Here is a 27,025-nt window from a genome sequence, read left to right on the forward strand (position 1 = left end):
AGAAGTGCCTACATGAAAATTTAGTCTGGTATATTCTCTGTGTAATCGAACTCCTTGGTTTCAATCCTAATAAAGCATACGCCCATCTTGAAGGCAAACTCGGAGACGTAGTCCATCAGGGACGAACTCTGTAATCAAATTTGCTATCTTGTATTGGTGTGTTTTTACTATTTTCACTTCTGTCATGCATCTTACTTATGTTTAATCAGTTGTCATAAAGTCTTTCTTCTCAAGAAGTTTCCTCAATTTTTGAACTTTTAGTTAATAATCAATTCAATAATGGCTAATCAACTTTACATTAGTTTTAACATATGATCATTTCATATCATTTCATTATCCATCCATGTTTCTAACTCTGTAGTTGCTTCATCAGCACATCAAGTCGTGCCTTTGACTCATCAATCTCTTGTTCAAACTCTTCATCATGTACATCAACTTCTATGACATCACTGTAGCTTTTTAAATGACAATCTATAGTCATATTCATCTCCTTCTTCAATTGTATAAGATCTTATTTGTACTTTGCTTCCTTTGCTACAAATAAATGCAATATTCCTTTGCCTTACAATACATTGAACAAAACTTTTGGGTGTAGGGATCTACCGAGCATGCACCCATTACATTCAATGACTCAAACTTAAACGCACTTTTGACTCTTTAACTCCAGAGTTGTAACTTGGCATCAACTATTTATGTCAATGGACCTTGAGTGCGGGTACAATAAAAAAATCCAGACTTCATTACAATAATTATAATGAATAATGGTGGACTTTGACTCTAACTTTCATTCATTATTAACTTGAATCCAGATATACAATTTACAAATCTCTTCATTGAACTTTGACATCTACCCTTAATACATTGATATTCTAATTCTTTACATAACATGGATTTTTAACCTTAACACATGTTGACAGTGTTGGACCCATAAACAAAGGGGATCTCCCCAGTATGAAGTGCCAACTATAACTCTAATCATTTGGTGTAGGAGTCTTGTTCGGTACGATGGCCTAGTTTCCATTATCTTAGAGATTTTTCTTAGCTCTTGTTGTTCAACACATGAGAGTGTTATGCTTGTATCGTCAAAAGCAAGGTGAGTATGTATGGTGAGTGTCAAAAGTAAATTTGTGTCTAGGTTCTCTTACTATAAGGGAGAGGGTAAAATTAAGCCTCTAGATGAGAGGTAATAGTACCACCCATGGAGAGACCCACTCGAAAACAACAAGGGTTTATCCAGCATCCAGCGGAATAGTCCACAGCAGATGCGGTAATCGTTAAAACCAAATTGCAAGGGAAAACACATACATTATCCAGTGGAGTAGTCCACATTGGGGTGACGGTCATTATAAACAAGAAAACAATAATGATCTGTCTAATGTCCTACAGAGTAGTCCATAGGGATGAGACAATAAGGATAAAAAATACAACACATCTTCAACAATGTAAGTACTAAAATAACTGAAGTAGTTCAACTATCTTAGTACAGGTTAAGAAAACATGAATTACAAATGTTTAAAGAATAGTCATACAAACGAATACAAAATATGCGTGAAAATGTGCTAGCCTGAGATAGGAATCTAAATTAAGAAATAGTTCCAAGACACATCTGTACACCATACATCACTAGCACCAGTAGTGGTACATTAGAGAAACTCCTAGCTTCTCAAAGAACAGACTATAGACTCTCAAGGCTGTGTGGGAGGAGCCAAGGTGAAAAGTCCTTTATTCATAAAATGAAGGATATACATACCAAAGGGGAATACGTGGTCATTGTGACTCTTCAAGTTCCCTCATGCCTATTTGATTTCCTAGGAATTTTAAACTGACATGACCCTTCAAATTCATATGTGTGTCTGTTGGAGTTTCAATTTACATTACATTTTATTACAACAAGTATGGTCCATAGTAGTGATCTGGTCGAGATGACTCATGAAACAACTCAACATGCCACTGCTGACATGTACTGGTTGACTATGGTGTCCATGTCAAGTCACTATGTTGTTGAGTGATGGATGTACTCTCTTGGTGGGTTTCATCTTCAACCCCGTATGGAAAAGTGTTGCGGGGTCTTCGATGGTCTTGATGTTGCTTGATGGTCCCATGCATGTCTTCTTTCGCTTGCTACTTGATGTGCTATGTACGTTCGTCCAACTGTAAGAAAGTCTTCTAGCATGTGCTCCTTCTTCATCTTGTCCATCATCGTGTCACGTTCCATCAATGTACATGTTCCTGCAATTCACTCATGATGGGATGACATCAAATCCAAAAATATCGTATTGTAGCATGATGCATTATTTTCTATTTCAGGTCCAGGCAACTGTGAGAGAGGATAAGACGTTAAAATTTGTAGAGTATAACTCAGGCCAGGATGATGAGTTTCAGATTATTATTGGGAAAACCTACACAGAGGTGACTCAGAGGAAAATTTTTGTAATCAGGGTCAGTAGTGTCAGTTGTTAGGTGAAATCCAACTAGGCAGAATCTGCGCAATTCCTGGGAGGAAGACAAGGCAGCGTGTATGGGGAACTGCTGGACAGTTCTGTACAATTTCTCGAGGGAGATAGTGCGGGGTAGTAGGAGGCACTAGTAAGGAAATCTACACAATTTTCCAGATAAAGGCATGATCGGGAATTAGGAAGCTGTTGGTCACAACTATGCATTTATGAGAGGCAATGTGGGATAGACATCTGGAAAAATGTTAGGGAAAATATATGCACCTTTTGTGCTCAGTGCAGGGCAGGAAGCTTGGCGAATTGTTGGGAAAATTTGTTCATTTTTGAAAGACAGTGCAAGACATGAATCTGGAGACTGCCAACCAGTTCTGCACATTTCTTGGGCGTAGTGCAAGATAGGTAGCCTAGGGGTTTGCTCGGGAAATATGCGCACTTCTTGAGGCAAAGCAGAGTAGGCGAGCAAGAGTCATCTGGGTAGCTCTGTGAAATTCTTGGGAATAGTGCAAAGTGGGATTGCAGATGACCAGTTGGGTTTCTCTACACGTTTCTGGGGAATAGTGCAGTCACGGGTTGGAGTGCAGAGTAGATTTCTGGTAGACCAGAGGGATTCTTGAGAGATAATATTGTGGGAATCATAGATTGGATCAGGCTTGGAGGAAACTTTTGTGTTGTTCTAGGAGAAAGACAACCTACTCACTTCCTAGATTGCGCAATTCAGCTACGTGGGGGCAGCCTCAAGCACTACACATTTCCAGACAGTAGAGAAGGGTCACTACGATTGGGTCTGGTTGAAGGGTTATGTCTGTTCGATAGATTTTAAGGGAAAATGGATAAATGTGAGAGCAAGTGAACTTATGTAGATGTGACATTGTGATCATACACTTAGCATATTTTGACAACAAGACAAACACATACTCAGTGAGAATTTCTTAAAGATAAGAGTGACAAGTGTGACACTTGAGATAGACATTTGAATGACTATGGTGACACTTACGTGATTATGGTTGCAACTTTGTGTGTGAGTGCAACCGATGTTCACAGAGAGAAGACAAATCATGCACACAAACACAAACCTTCAAAATAGCCAGAACAAGATCACAAGTATGACAAAGAAATCTGTATGCCAAAGATGACTACTTGTGTGACAAGCGAAAGGGAGCAAGACCATACTTACCCTCCAGATGGTTATGCATTCAACGAAGTTTGCATGCAGTCCTGATATTTTATCATAACACGGTTCCTTGGTATTTGTCCTCAACTCCTTGAGAGTCATCTAGCATGTCATCTTTCCTTGTGGTCACTGAGAGATAGATCTATGTAGTTTTAGTGGGTAGTGACTGCTTCCAGGATGAGGCCTTGGGAGGCACATTTGTGTAGTTTTTGAATGCAAGATAGACTGGAAAACTAGGACAATACTAAGCAGTTTTAGGATGAAAGTCACTACTGTAGGATAGGGTCCTAGGAGGATAGTTCTGTGTAATTTTCTTGAGTAGTGTTGGCTACCTAACTTCTCTACACATTTATGGAGAGTAGTATTGGCCCGGAAGCTAAGGGACAACACTGTGTATATTCTAGTGATAATGGGGTCCAGTTGAGGGAAGGAGACTGGAGGAGACCTCTGCGCAGTTTTGGATGCCAAGGGAGGCTAGGGTTCCTGTGCATTGTGCAATTCCAGTAGGCAAGGAAAAATTTTAGGGTTGCAGAAGAAAACCGTGCATTTTTGGAAAGTTGGATGAGGTTAGGTTGCTCAAGAACTAGCTAAGTGTGAGATCAGAAAATCCAATGTAAACAGTGATATAACTTGACTATGATCACACCCTGGAACACTTAGTGATACAACATAGACCATCTAAAACATATAAAACATATTTTCTTGATGCAACTACCTTTGTTACAAGAGTGCGTGAAGTGAGTGTGAAATATGTCTATGTAATGAGAACAACTCATACGCATAAATATTTCCCCTTGCAACAAACAAACTTCCCTTTTGCATGACAAATGATAATCGCCATGTCCAAATATGATACATGTTGCATATACATGGGAATGTGGACAACTCTTAAGATCTAGGAAGGGGTTTGAGATCATCAACTTACCAATAAGTGACCAAGGGTCGATCGATCACATGATCCACAATAGGCTCTAAAATTTGGATGTAGGCCAAAATTTTGGATGGTGTTGCAGCCACTACAACACTTGGAGATACATTGGTTGAATACCAGCTTCTCTATTTCGATTCATTTCAGTGCAGGGTCTTGGTATTTCATGGAGTATTGACTCATTGTGTAGAATTCTCCGACTTCCCCACTTACCCCATGTACAAACATTATTCACCTTGTACCAAATCAATCAAACATAGCAAAAGTTTCAGCTAGATCACAAAGCTTCAAAATCAGGAAGGGCATTTTGGCTCACGAGCTTAATATTTTCAGGGTATAGGTTTTCATATCTGGTGTTGCTCCACTACTAGTAGGCCTGGACAATACCTTGGTGGAGTCACATAGGAACACAAGCATTGCTCCACTGCCAGCGAGCTTGGTCAGTACCCTGGTGGAGCTGCCTGGTTCACCTCTCTACATAGGAAGCCTTTCTTTTCTTTCTCCTTTTTAATTTTTTGAAAGAGGACTACGCATAGGCACTTATTTATTTCTAGGCAAAAGAGGGATCCTGACTCATTGAGAGAAGATGATATTTTTCCTTTAGTGAAGCATGTAAGACCTCTGATTTAGGTTTTCTCATTTAGATTTTCCCCTTCTCCACTTCTACTAGTTGGATAAGCTTGCACACACAAAGCAAAAGATTGAGTACAGGCATGGGGTTTCCCAATTTGGACATAGGTTCATGGTTTGACCAGAGCTTCCCTTACAAATGGAGAGTATTTTCTATCAAGACATCGTCGTCAAAAAGTTACAACCAAGCACAAAGAAGATATACACAGGATTAGCAAAGCACTGCAGTGTCACAAGACTCTTGAACTTGAGCCACATAGCTATTCAAAAACCAAAACATAGTGCAGGAATAAAAATTATTTGTGTAGTGAAGATAAATGAAAAAATAAACATGAAAGGAAGAACAAGATGAGAGGAAATGAGTGCACAACAAGAAAAATAACTATAAGACAAGAAAGCGAAATGGTCAAAGCAAATAGGACGTGAAACCGAAATAAGAAAACCATGATGGACTATGAGTGAAAAATGAGTGCAAGGAAAGGAAATATAAGATGCAACTAATCCTACTCCTATCCTAACAACTAAATGGTCATGGCAATGTGAAATGGAATTTCCAGTGAAGCCGCTGTAATCACTCTCAACTTGCATCCACAAAGATACAAATGATTGAAACAGATAAAAAGTAGTGTTCAACATAAAATACAAAAACTTGAATAAGCTCCACATGGAAAGCAAGGTCTTTCCTGTGGTTAGAAATATGTGTCACAACCACCCAATACATGTGCTTACCTTTTTGATGGATACCCTTTCTAAAAAAAACTAAAAAATGTCTCACAAGTGCGTCCTCATCTGCACCGAGATTCTCAGCAAGCAGGAGGAAGGATTGAAGCTTGTTACTTACAAAGGAGCTTTCCAAATAAGATTGTTCCAGCAATTTAGTGATTATATCATAAGCTTCATAATGGTTGTTTTGAAAACCTCGTGATCTATGAGAGGGTGGATTTTTTATTTGAGAGACAGGATCACGATGGGAACCTTGTAAGAAAAAAATAAATCTGATCATTCTCAACAGTCATGCCAAGACAATGTGGACCTGCCATAACCATCAGCACAGGCTAAAGTGCCTCACCTTCTTGACAGAAGTCTGAAGGGAAAGATGGTGAACAATGAAGATTAGAGAGCGTGAAGTGACTACCATTGGATGTGTTGTTGGGAAATCATAAGATGAATGACAGTCACAAAAGATAGAGGAATGACCAGATGAGCTAATTGACATATCATATTCCCAATTTGAAATGAACAAAGGCAAATTCATTTGAACAATCTTGAAAATGCTCTAAACAATGGAACAAAGTTCGCTGTGAGCTAGACATGAAAAACCACCTACCTGCAACTGGTGAAAAATTTCACAGACACCATGGTCATCACAAGAATAAAAAAAGAATGCCTGCACTGTGAATGTGTGAAACTAGTTGGGGCGTGGTGAATGAAGAGGAAGTTGATTCATGTGATATCTTGTGCATTCATCATCACCCAAACATATTTCTGGTGTGATGAGCGGATAAATTTGTAGTACAAGGATTGCGAGAAGACCAAGGATCTGATCATGAAAGGGAAAATTCGATAAGTACGATCATTGGAAAAGATAGTGTTTGAGATGATCAACTTCAAAATTCCATGATTTCATTAGGGACAGACACTCCCATCCAGAGTTTGATGCAAGAGATGTGCATGAAGACAGATGTGCTATGACAGATTTGTGAATTCGGTCATAAGTGAAATTTTGAAAATTTGAGATATCACATCTGGAATACCAAACATCTTTTACACGTGAATTCACATCGAGCACAACCATGCAGATAAACTGGTTGCATGTGAGAAACCAAATCCGATTGGGTTATGGGGGCTTACCAGAGTTGCGAGGTCCTATCATAGCCATCAATGGACGTTGAAGTGCCTTGACTCCCTGGCACATCCCAGAACTTTCCAAAACTACATAATCATATTTTTAAGCAGGAACCAGATCATGCATGGCTTGAGGGTGGTTTTTGTTGCTGATTTCAAAATTTCTCTCAGGATGGCAACTATCTCTATTATTGATTGCTCTAGATTTTTTAGCTTTAGCAAGCTAACTTGAAAATTTGTCTTCATGCAAGAGAAGAGATGATGGGGAATGGGAAGTGCCTTCTATGATTAAATTGTTTTTAACATCATCATGGAAAAAATTGAGGATATAACTCATCGGATGAATAAGTGGGAGAACATGGAGTATCTCCGACGCAAGTGGACACATGTGCAAGTGAGGTGAAGAGGAAGTTTCAATATGAATGTCGTCTTTGACCAAAGCACATTCCAAATTTGAGTTAGAGCCTTCATGAGAAAACAGAAGATCACATGATGTGCTTGGCATTCATCACAACATATGGAATTATGGGAGTGATGACTGCCCAAGGATGGGGGTTGATCGAAAGAATTAAATGTATAGGATGTTCCATCGAGATTGGTAGATTGAGAATCATTCAAGATTGGAAGCTCATTGTTTTGATGCGCACAATTTTGAATCAGAGAGGGAAGATTGATAGTGTCCTCACCTTTCTACTCTTCTTCCTGTGTGATGTGACTGCCTCGCTCCTGATCACAATTTGAGACAACAGCTTGAGAATCAAGAGAATGTGAACAATTGGCTAGTGAAGTAGATTGATCAAGAAAGTCATGGTACAAGGAGTCATGGCTTGTAGATCATAGAGGATGGTAGAGATGCATATCATATTCGTGACTTGAGTTGGGAATGGTGACATCCTCTTGCAGAATTGAGGAATGAGTCTTCTCTATAGGTTTCATGGGCCATTCCGAAATTTCCTCCATTGAAGCAAGAGATGGATGAGAAGATGGGTTGGGGCTTACTACTATTGGGCATTGAAATTGTCATTCACTTCCATTACATTCTCATTTATATTTCTATATTGTCACCTTCACTCCACCTTTATTTCATTACATTTACCTCCATTTCATTACATTTACCTTACCATTATCATTATTGGGTCACATTTATGTTTTTCCAAACTTTATTATTTCTTAGCATTTTTAAGTGAATTTATTGTTTAAAAATAGGAAATAATGTGCATATGCTTATACCTAACAAGCCGGATGAAATTATTGACATGTGTAGGTCAAAAGGAAGCTTCTAGAAGACCCTTATGTGGCCTCCCAAAACCAAATTCGAATTTGAGTGGAGAATATCATGGGATCATGAGGATATGTGTCTCATTTCCTATTTGTATTGAAACTCTAAGAAGACATGTGTCTTATCATTTCCTATTTTGATTGTAACTCTAGAGATATGGGGAGAGATTCATGGACTCTCATTAATGAGATAGCTTCTCATCTTTTTGTATAAATAGGGGAAGTTTTCTCCTATCATTTTCATGTGTAAAATTGGAGTTATGCTCAAGATTTGAATATAGAATTAGATTGTGGCACCTTACTCATGAATGTTCCTTCATTTTGACTTGGTTTTGCTTACATATGGAGCATCTCGATTTACCATCTCTCACACTTTTAGATCAACTACCTAAAATGTGTGAGATTTAATTTCTTTTATAGATTAAATTTCATTTGCTTTCTTAGTATTAGTTTTAGAATGACTATGTAATCTTTGCTTTTCTAAAAACATTTCAATAGGAAAGATTTATTTATTTTCCAATTGTATTAAATTTGAGGCAAGAGCTCATAGTTATTTAGTTTCCTTTCATGTTCTGTTATTTACTTTCTTAGATGAAACTATCAATTCATTGTATAATTAAATAAAAGATCAGGCCAAGAAGGTGACTTCAAATTGGGTGATGGAATGTTCAACCTATGCAATCATTGAGCTTTACTTTTTCATGCTTTTAGATTTGCTTTTAAGATTTTCATTTAATTGAATTAAATGATATTCCTAAAGATCATTCTAAGAAATTGATTTAATCATATTTCAAGATTGAATGGTTGAATATTTAATACATGTAATTACTGAGTTATTTTCTGCACACTTTACCTGCTTTCTAGGGCATTAGAGGTTAAAGTATAGATAGTTGCTTACACATCGTCTCAAGAAGGTAACACTTCATAATTGAATGTTGGATTAACTAAGGTAACACTTCATAATTGAATGTTGGAGTAACTAAGTGTACATTAGTTGTTTTTTTTTACATGCTTTGAAATGCTTTCTAAGATTAAAATTTCAATTCTTGCAAGTGTGATTGTGCATGCTATATTTTCTTTTGAATTTGTTTTCTTTCTTTTCGTTACTTGATTTCACAGGTTAGTTGAATTTCGTTTCCAATATTAGATTTCATAGATTAGATGAATTGGTTTTTGTTATTTTGTAGTTAGATTGACATAAACTGAAAGAGAATTTCTAGCACATACAATGCGCACATGCTTCACAAGTTTACTAAACCCCCAGGTTGACAAATTAAATGACAGGTAATCACCTTGCCCCAACATTTTGGTGTCGTTTCCATGGAAGTGTGCATAGGAACTAGCTTTCAGTTTAGAGTGTATTTTTGTTTTGTTTTTACTAACCATTTATGGACAAAGGTTCTAGAATGCAACTCAAAGACTACATTGAGGAATGGTATCAAAAAGCGGTTACACCACAATATTCATCAATTCTTGAAGAGATCCTTGAGGTAAATCGAAAGGTCATGTTGATTTTGCATATCCTTACAAACAATCAGGTACATTTTCCAAGTTTGGATATGAGCATTTCAAAAATTCTAATCCGTAAATGACTTCATTGGAAGCATGAATATACTTTTAAAGAAAATAGTTTTTAGATAGATAGGAAAAATAAAAATAATTTTTTATAGTTTTTAGGATAAATTTAATGTTTTATGGTGCAGCAAGAACCACCCATCTATTAACCCTTGGTAGGAAAAATTCGCAATAAAACAAATGGTTGAGAACAAGGAGCGCAAGCAAAGATCATGAACGATAATTTTAGGTATGACATCAAGAATTTTCATTTTATTTTTGCAAAATTTACACAGGAACCGATTGATAAAATCTTGACTATGCTAAGAAAATAAATCTCTCAAGTATGCTCTCCTTCTGCACTTTGTGTAACCTGGAGGATTAGAAAATGAAATTGTTTTGTTAGTATATCATAAAAATTATTTAGCTACTATAAGACTTGCAAATCCATGTGAAAAAATCCTTACCTCTGTAATGCAAGAGTTTTCTACAGGACTAAAAAAGGATATATTTCTTCAAAGCACTATCCAATCTTTTATCTCATTCCATATTTCAAGTCCCCCATAATTGTCTATAGGATGATTAGTATAGTTAGATATTCCCTTTTCCTTTTCTGGAAGACATCCACATAGCCACAAGCCCAACCTTCAAAGCGTGCAAATAAAAAATCAGCGGAACATTTCTAGAAAATGCAGCAGCATAAACACATGATTTTAAAATGCAAATTCTGAGCAAACCGAGGCAAATTAGACAAAACGAAGACATGGGTTTTCTCTGGAACAGGGGAAGTTACGTAACTCGTGAGCGATTTATTGGTTTACAAATGTTTAGGATAAATATGAAATTGATTTTTGCAGAAAATGTAATTGCCAAAAACCGTAACTGTCTTGACACCCGATTTTAAAATGATTTTTTTGAGCAAACCAAGAAGAATATGAAAACACTGGGACATGGGTGTTTTCTAGAACGATATGAATTTAAAAATCCAGAAACCGTTTCCTGAGATTCCTAACCGTTCGGGAGGAAATCATGGTTCTTTCAGACCCAGTTTGGTGAGTGTGTGAGGAAAACGGATTATTTTTTTATGCACGAGGTTTTGCTGGAAATAACACATTTAATACACTAAGACTTATAATCAAACAATGACTCTTGCTCCTCCTCAAAATTTCAACAGATTTACCCTCCTCACATCGTTGAAAACTTGGAAGAAATTGTTAACTTAATGTTGCACCCATTTGTATACTCGTTTCGTCATGTGCCAGTGTAGTCAGGGAGTGATTCTATTTTGAATGCTATGAAGCGTGAATACATAATCAATGAATTTAGATATGTGGTTGATAATACGACTTGTGCTAGACATGCAGATAGCGACTAATGCGATATGTGGATTTCCAGGCAAAACAAAGGAAGATAATTTCGAGACCACTATTAATCTGATCAAAGAATACAAGTTCCTGCATGTTCACATTTCATAGTTTTATCCAAGGCCAAGAAAGCCAGCTGCTAGAATGAGAAAGGTCCCTACTTCTGAAGTAATGAAACGAACAACAATAATTTTCAAAAATTCAATGAAAGAAATCATTTTATTTGTGAGAAAAAAATTTAAAAATTATAATATATAAAAAAAGAAATTGTGATGATTAATACATATGCAATCAATTTATTGAAGAAATTTATAAAGCGAAAAATACTTGCAAAATTTGATTGAAATAAATATTTTTTTTACAAGTACTTTTTCATATTTTTTGCACTACAAATATTTTTGACAGCATGTTATTTTTGCAGCACAAATAACGATTCAATAATGGCTTGCAAAACAATTAGATAATTATTTAGATGATTTATGAACATTTCGCATTAATATTGTTGCTGTGTATTTTTCTATGAAGTTTTAACTTGCAGAGCACAATAAATCTTTGTGATGCCAATCATTTTACTAAGCACAGTGCATGAAGTCATCCGACAACACAGAGTTAATTTATTTTTCATGGTTATTTCTTAAAAATGGATTGTTATTGATATCATGAATTGGACTAAATATAACACTTTTGATTTTCCTCAGTCTGTTTCATTTGACATTTTTTGTAAGAATCATAAAGGAACTGATAATTTCTTTTTGAACACACTTATGTTCTTTATGTCAAGTTTTTTTGCAGGTTTAGGATAACTGAATGATCATTGAAGAAAACTAAATGTGCGCATAATTGGTCTTCAAAGGACTAATTCCATGATAAAAATAAGAACAAGTCCATCTCCATATGTAGCAAAACCATTGCATTTCCTCCCTTTTGAATTATAAATACAACCAAGCAATTCAAAGAAAGCCACAATCATTTTTCCCGGCAAGAGTCAGTGGTTCATTTTCCTTTATTCACATACACATTCCGCTTGACCAAAAATAAAAGCAAGAAGCTCACCTACATGCTTATTTCCCATTGACATTATTATTTTCCATTGTCATCTTCCATTTTCATTTTCCTTTTCCTATCATTTTTCATTTCGCAAATAAACCCTACTTCAATGCAAATTATTGAGTCCATATTTCTTTGAGTCTAAAATCCTTGCAAAATCACCTTGAGGCTTGCATGCCTTAATGGCAAGTCGTCATGCCAATGAACAATAGGAATACATCAATGTCCCTTGTTCATTGGATCTTCTAGGTACACGACAACAACAAAATTATTCATACTTAGTAAGATGTGTTTGGTCGTCTTGACTCTTATTGTCATCAATGGTGAGAGTTCTCATGATTGACTAGTGGCATACATTAATGGCCACTAAGTCAACAATTTCCTGCTATGTTCAACATCAGAACATTTATTCACATAGCAAGAATTGTGCTAATGAGTTTTGAAGACATGAACACTATCATTTTCAACATTTCGGAGCAAATGTAGAAGATATGCAGCTACAGAACCAGATGTTAGGTATGGAATCAGATAGACACTATAGAACCAGATAATAGCTATGGAATTAGACAACAACTACAGAATTAGATGACAGCTGCAGAATAAAAAAACAGCTATGAAATCAAATGGCAATAGTAGAATCAACATTATTCCACAGAAGATTCAACAAGTCTTAATAAAAGCAAATAAAAAGTCATCTTGACTCTTTTCTCCATGACTTGTCTAGCCACTTGAAGAAGATTATGATCAGAATGTTGCAGTGACCACACATGCAGCTCATCTATTTCTAAAGGCGATGTTAAGGTATGTCATTTTCTAAATTTTTACCATAAAATTCCTTGAAAAGCTAGAATGATAATTTTTGGAAAAAAACATTTCTCTTCCTCATCTCATAAAATTGCTAATATCATCAGTTGGGGGGGGGGGATACATTCATATTTATATTTTTCCATATTCATATCACATTCAAAAGCCCACATACCTTCAAAATATATTAACTATTACATTATTGTTATGAGCATACAAAGGCTTGTCAAAAGTACTAAAAAGATAATCGGATGCAAACACAATCATGGTTGTCACATAAGAACCAACTATGATGCAATCCAATAAAGATATACTTTGCAACAGTAATCAATTATCATGATGCAAAGTTCAAAGATAAAAAATGAATGCAACAACAAAATATGGTTGTAACACAAGAGCCAACCACGTTGCAATTCAACTAAAATATTTTGTAGAAGTATGAAGTTAGCAAATGATATCATGCAAAGTTAAGACAAAGCTCAAGGATAAAAAAGAATTAATGTAATAGATTGCATGAGGACATGCAATAGCTTCAGTTGTGGGGTATTTTGGGCCTTGAAATTGTCATTCACTTCCATTACATTTTCATTTATATTTCTATATTGTCACCTATCAAGCAGACAAGTTCAATTTCGCAATGCAAAAGCTAGATGATGAAGGAAACCAACAACTAGTGATCTTTTGGACTTCATTGGTAATGAAAGAACAATAGGAATTTTCTTATAAGCAGTTTATTAAAGAGTTTTTTTCACCCAGCAATGAACATCCTAAACAGCTCAATATAACACAGAATCAGTGAAGATATTAAAAGAATTTTACATCTGACAAATCAAGGCAAGACTGGAGATTGGTATTTATACCAAAACTACACAGAAATCAAATTTTATGGGTGCAAATTTCCACCATACAAACTCCCAAAATACCTCCCCATGATGATTTTTTCCCTAGAATACATCAGATCAGACAGATATTAAATTATGATGACATTCATTTTGTGGTAGCTAAAAGGAAGTCACAGTTTTGTATAAAGACAAAGGTGGGCCCATTTATATTCAATACCAGGACAACAGGTGAAGAAGCAGACAAAATGCTTAAAGAGATGAAAGCCAGCCTAATTTTTACATGGTATTATGACCCCTGGGGTATTATTTCAAAGCCCAGAGTAGAAAATAAAACTACTTCCTACATTCATACCTCAATGCCTGAAATAGAGAATTATGCAAATCAGTTGGAACGGATAGAGAACACCTTGCAGGAAGTTGAAGAACAACTCTTTTCTACTTCAAATTTATGGGCTCCCACTCCGCAGGAGAAAACAAGTAAAAGAAAAAGATAGGAGGGATGATCATCAAAAATAGGAAGTGAGGCCAAAGAATTCAGGACCAGTTACAGAAAAAGGGTGAAACTGACTCCTAGGACAGACATAGTCAAAGATACAGAAGAGCATGCTGCAATCATAATTACAGACTCACCACCTGCAATAAGAAAACTCATAACATCTTCTACTAGACCTTCATCATCACAAGGTCAGAAGGAAACATAGTTAGATTCACAGAATGTCCAAGGAGAGAAGGAAAACATTGTTTTTGATAGGTACATAGAGATTAAGCTTAAGAATGAAATTCTAAGAAAAAACACTTAGAATGAGTTTTATAAGTGGACCTCCAGCTCACATAGTGGATTGCTATCAGTTTTTGACACAGAGCATGGAAAGATGTAGATGGTCTTCCTTAAGGCCCAAATTCCACATCCAAAAAATCAATAGACGCAAGAGCACTACATCTGAGTTCAACACCAAAGACATCCATCCCTTTGATCAAATGGATATGCATAAGGAGACTGGTGAGATGATATCTTCTACATTAACTAATAGTGCTATGTCATTTTCCAAGTTATAGGTTTCATTCGGTAATGTTTAGTCTTGGTTAAAAATGGAAAAGATATCCTCCTTAGCAAAGGATAATAGGATCAAGTCTTTGGAAGATTTAATAATTAAGGTAGGATGTGATCCTAAAGATGTTAATGCTGCAGAGGAGATCATCAAGAAGAAGAATATGGATATTGCATCATTAAGAAAGCAACTTAAGATACCAGCCACAGAGGATCCATTAACCAAGGACATTGAAGAAAATTAGGCACAGAAGGCTGACATGATGAAACTAATTATAGAGCATAATATATAGATTAGGTAGATGGAGGAAGAATTGGAGAAGATGATAAAAGAGAAAGAAAAATGTCAAAAGATGGCCATTTTCCCCGTGGATGCCATGCCCATTTCTCAGCTCCTAGAAAAAGGAACAAACACTGTAGCTACTTCTTCCACTCATACTGCAAGTGTTGAACAGATGACAAAGACATTGGAGAACATGTCAATCTAGTTAGAAGAGATCAAGACTTTGTAAGGGAAGCTCAAATACCTAGAAGCACATAAAGCCAAAGCTGAAGCTTCACGTCTTACTAAAGCGTAGAAAACACAGAGACTGTTGGAGAAGTTGCAGAAGGTAGAAAAAGATACCTCAATTGGTCAGACCTTGGCCCAAGTCAGGGAAACCATTTGGATGGGTATTATGGACTCTATGATTAAGATTGGGCCATCTATCCAAATCATTTTTGAACAAAAAGAATTGATAGAAAAATCCACAGAACCATTGTTCAGGTAAGCGAAAAGCTTGGAGAGATGTCCATAGAAGCCTCCAACATTATCAGATTCCTGAATTCTAAGTCTAAATATGAACTAGAAGAATTAGGAATTAGTGACAGGACTGCCACTATTTTGGAAGTCAAGAAAGTTTTGACCAAAGGGAACCTCATTGATCAATTGGAGGAAAGATGTGAAACCTTAGAGCTAGGAGTAAGCAGGTTCTACAACAGAATTGAAGCATTAATCCAGAAAGGGCTATCTAGCATATATGTGATTAATGGTAAATTAATCATTCAGGAACACTATGTTTTGAAAATGAAAGAAATGACCAGAAGCAGTGTCAAGTTCAGTGGGATAAAGGGCAGTATGACAACAAAAGAAATTTTAGAAACCATGGCAAATGAATTCTACATATAGAATGAGGTAAAACATGTTTTTATAGTGAATCCAAATTTTGCAAAATACACAAAGGTTGATGATATTTACCGTAGGGTAATTAAATTAACCATTCCAGATAAAAAAAGATGGGAAGAACTTTGTGATTTACTGGATTTAAAGGTAATTCAATGGTAGTAAAAACATCAGACATCACAGCAACCAACACATCAACGCATCACATTTTTGGGATGATTTAGCAACCAAACCCACCAAAGCAGAGCCACCTTTCCATGCAACTGTCTATGTGGCCTATTTTTCTGCCAGAGATAAATCTTATTGTTTACAATTAGGCTAATAATACACTGTCGGTTTTGACAACATTTTTGTAATTATTCTTTATAAATAGTTCACCCTTTGAAGTATTAAGGGTTGAATTTTGAATGTAATTTCCTCAGCATATTGTAGTTTTCAAAGTGGTTGGAGCATCAATAATATAGGGACCTTTTCACAGGCTTCATGTGGTGTACCAAATGGTTATGTGTTTCTTCTATTTATTTGTTTAAACATTGTTTTTCTCTCTCTATTTTTATGAAAATATCAATTACTTAACAGAAATTGTGATGAATAGGATTTGTTATTTAGAACACCCTATTTTGGTTGTTAATAATTTTCATGTTTTCTGCTGAAGTCAAATTAAGGAATTCTTAATTACTCCTTAATTTCTACTCAACTTTATATTTATGCTATTTAACAATCCATTTAATATTATGAAAGATCCAAATAGTGCAACCTAGCTTTCCTTGTGGAACTCCTCTAAAATTTGATACCACATCCAGTTAATCTTCAGACTTCATATCCCAATGGAACTATGACAGTTTAATCAACCAAAAAATTAAATAAAAACAATCAGTACAGTCATAACTAGCCTAAAATTCACATAAAACAAAGCTAATTTTACAGAGAGATCCCTCTCTGAAGTTGGCAAGGCTAGATCCTAGCTTCCAAAGTCGTTTTGATGTTGTCCTATGTGTTTACTTCCTCAACTTGAAAAATACAGAACGACAACTTAGTGGCAACCATCATGGGGAAGAAAACTCTTTAGATAAAAAAATCAGTATTCCCTGGTATTCAATCAGTGTTTCTATAAATTAAATCTTATATATTTTTATGAAATACATGATATGAGGTTGTGACCTTGTATATATTTTAGTGTGTCATTGATTTTTATTTTATGATGTTGTGTGTTATGGAACCAGCTCAAGAAAAGATAGAAAAGATAGATCAATGCCTTAGAATTCAGCCTCTTTGAGGGGGCAACCTCCTTTACATTACATGAATGAACAATTCTTGGATGATACAAATGAAAATACCTCCTTTCTATATATAGGAGTCTAAGTGGTCCCAATACAATCAAAGCCTACATAACAATAATATTGTAGGGCACAACAGTAACAATGGTGGGCTTCTATGTGGCATAAGAGTAACAATATGGGCACTACATGGGTACATCAATATAATAAGTGGGTTATACTAATAACAATAAGGGGTTACACTAGTAGTATAGGGGCCTAACATTGTGTGATGAATTTTAAATAGACCTGGCTTCCAAAAGAATTTTCACTAGAGCTCACCCTGATCCCAAACTTGCTGAATTTGTAGATAATCCAGAGAAATTGGTGAGAAATAAAAGTATTACAGAAAGTTAGGGTAGCAATAGTCCTTTGTCTAGATTCAATTCTCTTCTTGAGAATAGCCCTTTGCCTAGGTCTAATTCTCTTCGAAAGAAATTTCAAACCATTCAAGATAGAGAGTTTGATTTACCTTTTCAGTATAGTTTGTTTAGATCAAAATATGAGACTTTTGTAGATCAGAATTTCATTGATAAACCCATATTGCAACTGTATATACCCCAAACCCAGCCTCTTGAAATAGATCGTAATGTTGAATCCCTATAAAAATTTGATAAATTACAAGGTCTACTTTTGGTTTTGGACCAAGCTATTCAAGAAGCTTATGTACAACAATCTGTTGAATTTTCAGCGTTAACAGTTGCAGTAGCCTCTTTGTCCACCCAATCTTCCCAGTCTATTCATCTACAAACCCCTAGTCCTACTCATTCTATAGTCTCTACTTTTTCACCTGTAATAACTCAAACTATTATTCCTCCTATCCCTGTAGTTATCACAACTACTCCTACCACAGGTCCATATTCTAGTCAATTTATCAGACCAACTATGGCAGGTAGGTATGCACCTTTGGTTTTACCAGACTAGCTTAATGTTATGCCTGGAGATTATCAATCTAAAATTATGACCTTTGATAACACTGGTTCTCATACTGCTCAGTAGCATGTGGACAGAATGAATGATGTGTTTGACCTTCAAGAAGTCAATGAAGATGATGTAAAAATGAGATTGTTTGCTCAAATTTTAGGAGGTGATGTTAGGAAATAGTTTGGGAGTTTACCTTCATGAAGTATAGCCAACCTTGATGCATTCCATCAAACCTTCTTATCTATATGGGAAATCAAGAAAAATCCATTTAAACTCCTAAATGAATAAAAAAGACTGAAATGAAAGACAAATGAAATTTTGGAGGAATGTTGTGAATGGTTTAACACTCTTTACAATGCAGTTCCACAAGAAATCAAACCCTCCCCTGGTATAGCTTTGCTTGATTTTCCTAATGGCTTTGATGTAGACATGGAATATCAACTTAGAGACAAAAACCTGATAACTTTGGAAGAAATGCAAGCCAATGCTATAAAAGCTCAAGCTAACATATTAGCCAAGAAGGCCAAACTAAAATATGAACGCAGGGTTACCATTAAAGAAGATCCTTCCACTTTTACCTTTGATCACAAACTTGATAACTTAGTGAGGGTAGTGGAAAAGATGATGCAAATAGTAAACATAAATGATCAAGTTCAAATGAGAGAAAATCAAAATTCTCCTCAAAATAGGAACCTAAACTTCATAAGGAATGTTCCCCAAATCAAACAATGAGAACAAAAGGGTATAGACGAGCAGGTACGACCTCCTTTTAGGAAAATTATACTGATGATGAGGGTAATGCTATTGAAGATTTAGATGATAGTCAAATAAATCTGATGGGAATAAATGATGATGAAATAGTTTCTCTCACTCAAGAGGAGCAAGATCTTTTTCTCCTTGCTCAAGCTGAACTTGATTCTAAGGAATCAGATGAATAGAAACAAGGTTTTGAAAATGAAATCATGGAATTCCATAGGCAGTATAACCTAAGTAAAAATAATTCAAATAATCTCAAGAGTAAGAACTCTGAGAATCCTGTTAAGAAATCCTCTTACATTGAAGCTAAGAAAATCACAGATAATTTTCTCAAGAACACTGTTGATAATTTTGGAAAAAATAAAGTAGAAACTCCTATCAAAAAGATAGTTGGTAATGTTTCTAAAACTACTCAAACTGATATCCCAACCACAAGTCAACAAAAAGAGCCTATATAAAAAAAAATTGCAGAGCAATCTGATCTTCCGAACCTAATTAAGATTCAAACATCATTCAACATTGGGAATGAATTACCTAGATCCGGGTGAAACTCGAGTTCATTAATGAAAAGGAGACAGAATGACAGCGCTCGGCCCAGCCAGCTAGTGGCCAGCGCTCCTTCCCAGGCTCAGCCTTAGCACTTGCAAACTCACCTCAGGCGAGAGCAGGTCAGCCTGCAAAAAATCATAAATGATCGCTCTGGCCGAGAAATGAAGGAAGATCAATTTATTATGGCACCCATCAACCCATATGCTTTCCCTCCATCCTTCAGCGGTTGCCCACCCCAAGCAGATATTCCCTGCAACAGAACTGCTACAGGAAAATTGTTCTTCCTGCTCTGCTCTCTTGCCTTTGGCAATGGGTTCCATTTTTCCCATTCCAAGCACTGCCCATTGAACCCTACCCAAGAGCCCTCTATGCATTCTCTGTTTTCCTTCCAAGCCCCCAATTTTCCAAAGCTTCTCATCCGCCATAGTGCAATGGTTTGTCACCGCATGTGAAATCGTAGTGGAGGTGTCCGTGGAGGTAGCGCCCGCTCTCAGGCAGCGCACAATGATGCCCAGCCACCACTGCCTATTTCGCTTCCTCCCTCTTAGGCCAGCTCTCTCCCTCCCAGACCACCTAGGCATCAATACCCTCGCTCTGCTTTCCATTTGAACCATTTCAGGTTCTAGAGCAACCTGAACCGGCCTATTATTATGGCTAATATCACTATCATCTTCTCTGAAGAAGAAAATGAGGCCAGTGCTCCTGCGTGTATCTCTACAAAGCTTCCTAAGAACATTAGCAGAATGGACATTTGTTTGGGCTCAGAAAAGCCTCCATTAGATGAAGGAAGGGCAACCAGGAGTGGCGGTTTGAATGTTGCAGGTGACTCTGGAGGCAACACTTGGCACCCAGGTGGTAGCTTTCATGGCACCAAAACTTTGTTGGCTTTTGTTGGCAGCTCGAGTGGCACTCCTCCGGTTATGGAATTTCCAGGTGGCAACGTTCATGGTGCCACCACTCCGCTCACCATTGTTGGCAGCTCGAGCGGCATCCCTCAAGCGACGGGTCTTCCAGCTAGCAAAGTGGACAGCGACATGGCGAAAGAAGGCAATATCTGGTATGGGAACGAGTGTCCAGTTGTTGAGGAGGCTCCTAACTATGACTTCCCAATGTAACGCCACGTGGCCTCCCAAGAGCCACCTCAGAGTTTTGTTGCTGATTGGTCAGGTCTTGTTATCTGTGGTTTTGTGTTCAATTTTCTTGTTAGGAATTTCTATCTTGTTTCTCAACTCTTCGAGATGGTGAAATCTCAAGACTTCATTCCGGTTTTTTTGTTGTTCTCCCGGTCTTTAGCTTGGTCTTTCAAAAATCCAAACTGGTTTCCCCAAATATGGGGCAGTTTTGCTTCCCAGAAGGAACTTCGTGGTTCTCGGCTGAGGCTACAGCCTCATTGTAAATTTATTTTTCCTTCCTTTTAATAGAATTAGCTCTTACAAAGAAAAAAAAAATTGACAATGAATTAGAGAAATTGAAAATTCATATTCCCTTAACAGAGTTAATGAGCAAAAACATGTACAGACCTCAACTGATGAAAGCTCTAAACATAGGGGAAAACACAGATTCTGTTAATTTGAAAAGGAAGGATGAGTACCTTCATTCTATGTTATCTTAAATATTCATGACAAGATTCTCCATAATGCTATGTTAGATTCAAGTGCTTCCCAAAATTTAATGCCTAAAGCTGTTATGGAGAAATTGGGACTTGACATTACCAGACTTGATAAAGGCTTGTATTCCTTTGATTCCAACAAAGTACGATGTCTAGGTCTCACTAATGACCTGTGAGTTACTTTAGCTCAAATCCTAGCCAAAAGTCTAGTAATGGACATAGTGGTTGCAAATATTCCCCTTAAGTATGGCATGTTGTTGTCACACTCATGAGGAGAAAAATTAGAAGGTACCCTATAGATGGATATGACCTTTGCCACTGTACCAATATTTGGGCAGAAAAGAAGATTATATATGGAAATTCTGATGAAATTCATGGCGAGTAGTGAAGAGAAACCTCACAACTACCCTCTTTACTCTATTCACTCAGATTTAGATTCTTTCATTCTTTATAATGATGGAGACATCAAAACTCAGGTGATCAAAGCTGAAACTGAGATTTCTGAAATAGATCCAAACCAAACACAACTAATAGAACCAAACACTCTTCCTGAATCTCTTTGGAACATGAGTTTTGATGCCTCTTTGTTATGAAACCAGCTTAAGAAAAGATAGAAAAGAAAGATCAACGCCTTAGAATTCAGCCTCTTCGAGGGGGCAACCTCCTTTACATTACATAAATGAACAATTCTTGGATGATTCAAATGACAAAACCTCCTTTCTATATATAGGAGTCTAAGGAGTCACAATATAATCCAGCTGACCTAACAATAATAATATAAAGCCACAAAAATAACAATAGAGGGATTCTATGGGGCACAGTAATAACAATATGGGGGCAATAGGGGCACAACAATATTAATAAGGGGTATAACTACAATAGTAATGGGGTAATCACTAGTATTATAGGGACCCAACATGCCCCTCTCCTTCAAAAAAGTGTTGTCCTCAATGCTTGAGTAGTTTTGGGTACTTTTGCATAAAATTCTCATCCTCCCATGTGGAATCTTCAGCGGATAAGTTCTTCCACTTGATAAGATACTCTGAAATTGATCGATTTCGTAGCTGTCGAGATCTTGTTTCTGTGACTGCTTCCGGTTCCAATATAATTTTTCCTTCCTTGTCAAGTTCTGGAAATATTGTTTGAACTGGGAGCTTGTTGGTTATAACCTTCTTTAAACATGAAACATGGAAAACTGGGTGCAATCGAGAAGTTGCAGGAAGCTCCAATTTGTATGCCATAGTACCAATCTTTTGCAACACCTTGTACATACCATAATGCTTTGGTGATAATTTATTATCCTTCTTAGCTTGCTTGAGGGACATTTGCTTATATGGTTGTAGCTGTAGGAATATCCAATCACCTACATCAAAACTTCTTTCATTGCGATGTTGATCTGCCTGTTGCTTCATTCTATTCTGTGCCAACACGAGGTTATCCTTTAAGAGTTGGAGGACTTGTTGTTGATGTTCGATGTGATGTTCCACTGCCTGAACCTTAGAATTTAGAATTTTCTCTTAAATATGATGTGATGGATAGTGGTTGACACCCGTAAAGTTCCATAAATGGGGTCATTTTTGTTGTTGTATGGACGGAAGTGTTATACCACCATTCAACTAGAGGCAACCATTTGACCCATTGTGTCTGTTTATCAGATACAAAGCAACGAAGATATCCTTCCAAACATTTGTTTACTATCTCAATTTTCCCATCAGATTGAGGATGATAAGATGAGCTATGAGCTAACTGAGTACCAAGACAAGAAAATAATTCTGTCCAAAAATTTCATGTGAAAATGGGATCTCTGTCACTTACAATAATCTTTGGGTTTCCATGTAGCTTTTGAATTGTTTCCATAAATGCAGTAGAAACTGTACTAGCTTTAAATGGATGTGATAATGCACAAAAGTGTGCATACTTGGTAAGTCTGTCAACTACCACCATGATGACACGCTTTCCCTCAGACTTGGGTAAACCTCTGATAAAATCCATTGAAACCTCCTCCCAACGTTGGCTTGGAATGGATAAAGGTTGTAATAGACCCGGTGTCTTAATTGTTTCAACTTTATTTTGTTGGCAAACCAAACATTCCGCCACAAACTTTTGAATATCTGATTTAAGGCCATCCCAAAAAAATTCATTCTTAACCCTGTGGTAAGTTTTTAAAAATCATGAGTGCTCTCCTACGGGAGAAGTGTGCAATTCCATAAGAATATTTTGTTTTAGCTGGGAATTCTTACAGAGGTATAAGTGATCTTTGTACCATAACGAATCATTTTTCCAGCTAAATGTATCAGACATACTGGAATCTTGTTGTAACTTTCGAATAAGTGCCCACACTTCTTCGTCATTCTTCCATTCCTCCCTTGCTTTGTTTATCCAATCTGGTTGGATAATAGAAATGGCGCAGAACAATGCTTTCACATCCTCATCCTTTCTTGAGAGTTCATCTGCCACCACATTTTTCTTCCCTTTTTTGTAGATGATTTCAAAGTCATAACCCAACATCTTTGTGACCCACTTTTGTTGCTCTTTAGAGGATAATCTTTGTTCTAAAAACTATTTAAGGCTATCATGATCCGTTTTTACCTTGAAGTGTCCTCCCATTAGGTAGGGTCGCCATTTCTTAAGTGCATGGAGTATTGCCAATATTTCCTTCTCATAAATAGCTCTGCTTAAAAACTTTCCCTTGATTGGACGACTTTCAAGAGAAATGGGTCTTTCATCTTGCATTAGAATAGCACCAATTCCATTTCCTGAAGCATCAAATTCCACAATAAAGGTTTTTGTGAAGTCCGGTGTAGCTAAGACCGGTGCTTGTCACATTGCCTATTTAAGATGTTCAAAGGCCTTTGTTGCTTTCGGAGTCCATGAAAATGCATCTTTCTTCAATAATGTTGTTAGAGGTGCTGCTATTCTCCCATAATTCTTAACAAACTTGCGATAATACCCTGTCAACCCGAGAAATCCTCGTAGATGCTTTATGGATGTGGGGATTTTCCATTCCTTAATGGCTTTAATTCTGATAGAGTCTACCATAACTCCTTCATGAGATACATTATGACCCAGATATTCCACCTCCTAGACTCCAAAGAAACATTTGGATCCTTTTGCATATAATTGTTTCTCCTCCAATAGTTGTAGCACCCTGTCAACATGTTCAACATGATCCTTCCAAGACTTGCTATAGATTAGTATATCATCAAAAAATTCTAACACAAATTTTCTAAGGAATGGTTTGAAAATTGAATTCATCAAACATTGAAATGTTGAAGGTGCATTGGTAAGGCCAAAAGGCATGACCAAAAATTCATAATGACCCTCATGAGTTCTAAATGTTGTTTTTGGAATGTCTTCAGTCTTCATTCTGATTTGATGATATCCTGAATGAAGATCCAACTTGGTGAAGTAAATTGGTTCATGCAATTCATCTAGTAATTCATCAATGACAGGAATGGGGAACTTATCCTTAATAGTGAGCTTGTTGAGCTCCCTATAATCCGGACACATGCGCCATGATCCATCCTTCTTGTGCACCAATACTACTGGAGCAGAGAAAGAACTTTGACTCGGTTGAATTATACCAGCCTCTAGCATTTCTGCAACCATACGTTCAATTTCACTCTTTTGGACATAAGGATATCTATACGGCCTGATGTTTAGAGGAACACTTCCTGGAATCAGATGAATAGCATGATCATGATCACGCATGGGTGGGAGACCTTTAGGAGTCTCAAATACATTGGAATGATTGTCTAGGGATTTTTGGAGATTTGGAGAAATAGATGATTTCGATGTGGAAACATCTAGCAAACATAATTGTGCAGTTACACCTCTTTGCTCCTTTTTTAGAAGCTTTGTCATACCATTAGAGCTGATTATCTTTCCTGGTTTCCCTACATACCCCTTAATTCAACTTCCTTTCCTTCCGTAGAAAATTTGATGAAAATTTCTTGAAAATTAAAAGCTATTGTACCCAAGAATTGTAGCCATTGGACTCCTAGTACAACATCAGCACCTCCCATTGGAATGGAAAGCATTGGGCTAGTCAATACATATTTTCCCATGGATAGCTTGATATTATGGCACTTTCCAGAGCAATTTATTGTTCCTCCATTTGCAATCATCACTTGACACTCTGGTGCTGGATATAGGAAGAAATTCAATTCTTTTGCTACCTTACAATGAATAAAATCATGGGTGCTTCCTGAATCGATCAACACTATTACCTTTTTCTTCTTGATTTGTCCTTCTATCTTGATGGTTTGAGGAGTGGTAATTCCTGCCAATGCATTACAAGATATGGTAGGATTTATTTGTTCTTCATCTAGGCTTTGTTCCTGGAGTATATCCTCTTCTTTTGACCTTTCCTGCTCCTTTTCTTCTTCCTCTTCACAATCTATGTAGAATAATTTCTTCTCAGCACACTTAGGACCTTTAGTTTATTTGCTATCACAACTGTAACAAAGCCCTTTTGCTCTTTTTTCTTCCAATTGTTGTGGTGTCAACCTTATAGGTTGTGGAAGACTAGGGGCAACAAAACTTCCGTCTTTATAGTTGTGAGTGGTATGCTTCCTGGTTGCCATAATTTTTCTTTCCATTTTTCTTGCTAACCTGAATGCCTTCTCTAATGAATAAGGTTGCCGAAGGCGAACATCATGTTGGATATTATCCTTTAAAGACCCTATGAACACATCAATCCTATGCTCCTCTAGAATATCTTTTACCCTTATGTTCAATTTTTGGAATTCCTCAATGTGCTCCATTATTGAACCCTTTTGTTTGAGACTTATCAATTGGCTAAAAAAAGTGTTACCTTTTGTATCCTCATAATGTGCTATCAATTCTTCCGTAAAAATTGCCCAAGTGATAAATTCTTTACGAGAGCAAAGCCATTGATACCAAACAATCTGATTTGGTTCCAAATATAAAGTTTCCATATGTACCTTTTGTGTGTTTTGCACATTATTGAGATCAAAGAATTGCTCCATCTGTAATATCCATGTGGTAGGATCCTTGCCATCAAACTTCCTCATATCAATTTTTGGAATATGGTGGGTCTTCGATCCAACATTAGAGTCTATGGAATCATGATTAACATTTCTTTTGTTCACATCATGAGTTTTCTTTACAAACGTTTCACCATTAGTAAGTATTTCTTGTAGAAAATTTGTCAAATATGTCTTCAAATCTGCCATGTCTCTCTTCAAATCTGTCTTCGAATCATCCATCTTAGCTTCCATGCCCTTTATCTTAGCTTCTATTAGCTTTTGTGAGCGTGAAATTTGTTGCACTTGTTCTTGTAATTTTGATATATCATGTATCATTTCTTCCTCTTCTTCATGAGTCATGCTAGAGCTTTCAGGTTCCTTACTAGGTGTTTTCATTTTCCTCGGGGCATCAGTTACTGACAATATGCTTTACTATGCCCTTTGAATTCCTTCAAACTAAGCTTACGCAAAAATTTGAAAAAAAACTACACACCTTTTTTCACTTTGTAGAAGCCTGATATTGAATCTAATGTATCTCTATAAATTTAGATCCTCTAATTCTGAGCATCGACCTATAGTAGCCTTCTACGTCCTCTTTCCAATGCCACAAGTCTGACCCAAATTTGATTCTCCAAGGAAGAGTTATGAGAAATCTCCCACAGTGACTTGATTATAGACTAGTTTAGTAGAGCTAACTTGTACGACATGCCACGAGTCCCTGTTTCGACCTTTGGATCTGAAAAATGCATACAAG

Source organism: Pinus tabuliformis, chromosome 3_2 (genome assembly GCF_031772625.1).
Source record: "Pinus tabuliformis cultivar Carrire ecotype Pingquan chromosome 3_2, CPIR1, whole genome shotgun sequence".
NCBI classification, from domain to species: domain Eukaryota; kingdom Viridiplantae; phylum Streptophyta; class Pinopsida; order Pinales; family Pinaceae; genus Pinus; species Pinus tabuliformis.